Below are 1227 nucleotides of genomic sequence, written 5' to 3' on the forward strand. Positions count from 1 at the left end.
AAGCTTCAAGAAGGATGCAGTCCACAGAATCTACTGCAAGACATCAAGTAAGACAAGGACTAAAAAGTCACCCTTCAGTTCGGTTATATGGATGTCACTGGTAGCCTCAAGAGGAGCACTTTCAGGGGACTAGTAGGGAGAATAATTTAGCCTATACTTGAGGTATGAGTTGAAATAAAGGGTGAGAGTTAGACAGAGTCTCACAGGCAAGTTTTTCGGTTTGCTTATTTTTCTTAAGTTGGAGGCGTTGGAACACGAACTTGGGTATCTCTAACACTTAAGTGGCCGGTAAATTTGTGAACAAGATTTCTTAAAGGCCAGATGGAGTCCTGCAGGCATCACCATTCCTCGACTCTCCTCCTCCTCTTCTACCCTTTCAGCCATTTCTAGGGCGGGGGCCCTTCCATATATAAAGTGCATGCAAAAGAGGGAGACAGAACATCTCTCCCTCCGATTTGTGAGTCATTTTCGTGGTAGCTGGGAGTGGGGATGGGAATACTTGAATTAATGAGGCGCCCGGTTTCCCGTGGATCTTGGAACTCAGTAACTGGGTGGCTCCATGTTAGAGGAGCTCAGCAGCCTCATTCACATTTTCCTACGCGGAACTCACAACCTCCATTCAGAGTCTTCCTCTCTTTCCCCCTGACGGAGTTAAAACCAAGGACAAAGTTTTCCCACCTCAGGTTGACCTTCCACCCCAAAGCCCACGCCTGGCCCTTCCATCACGTGACCTTCCTCAGCCCCCGTGACTCGCCGCCACCGCCCCCTCCCCTCGGGTCGCATCCCGTTTTACCCCGCCTTTCCAGAACACGTGACCTCCTCTCTCCCACCTGACTGGCTCCTCCCTTTCGCCCCCTGCCGAACCCAGCCGCCGTCACAGCTGCCCGATTCCAAAATGGCAGCCGCGCACAGCGCGCACGCGAGCGGCCGGACCTCCCTGACTCCCGGGCCGACCCCCTCTCGCTCCCTGCCTCCCTTCTTCGGCCTTCACCTACACGCCTCCGGATTGGCCGCTAGGAATCCCGCCCCTCCCAAGCCCCGCCTGCTATTGGTCACGGTAGGCTGCCCTTCAGAGAGGCGGGGCCCCGCCCCCCGCCCCCCGTCCTGGGAGGTATTTTCCATTCCGGTGGGGGTTGGGGGGAGGGGGGAGGGGAAAAGGGTGTAGAGGGGGAGGCGGCCGGGGAAGGAGGTGGGGGCCTGGCGGGGGCATCCGGCGGCTCTGGGGGC

The 1227-nt window shown here is 57.0% G+C and overlaps 1 protein-coding gene across 1 annotated transcript in view; it reads left to right on the top strand.

The window, feature by feature from the left end:
• Positions 1-891: 891 nt before the first annotated feature.
• SOCS5 (suppressor of cytokine signaling 5) overlaps positions 892-1227 on the top strand; it is a 66834-nt gene continuing 66498 nt past the window's right edge. Inside the window, exon 1 of the mRNA XM_008575356.1 lies at positions 892-1057. The gene's annotated coding sequence lies outside the window, so the exon portion shown is untranslated. The remainder of the gene's footprint in view (positions 1058-1227) is intronic.

This window comes from Galeopterus variegatus, unplaced genomic scaffold (assembly GCF_000696425.1).
Source record: "Galeopterus variegatus unplaced genomic scaffold, G_variegatus-3.0.2 Scaffold1172, whole genome shotgun sequence".
NCBI lineage: Eukaryota > Metazoa > Chordata > Mammalia > Dermoptera > Cynocephalidae > Galeopterus > Galeopterus variegatus.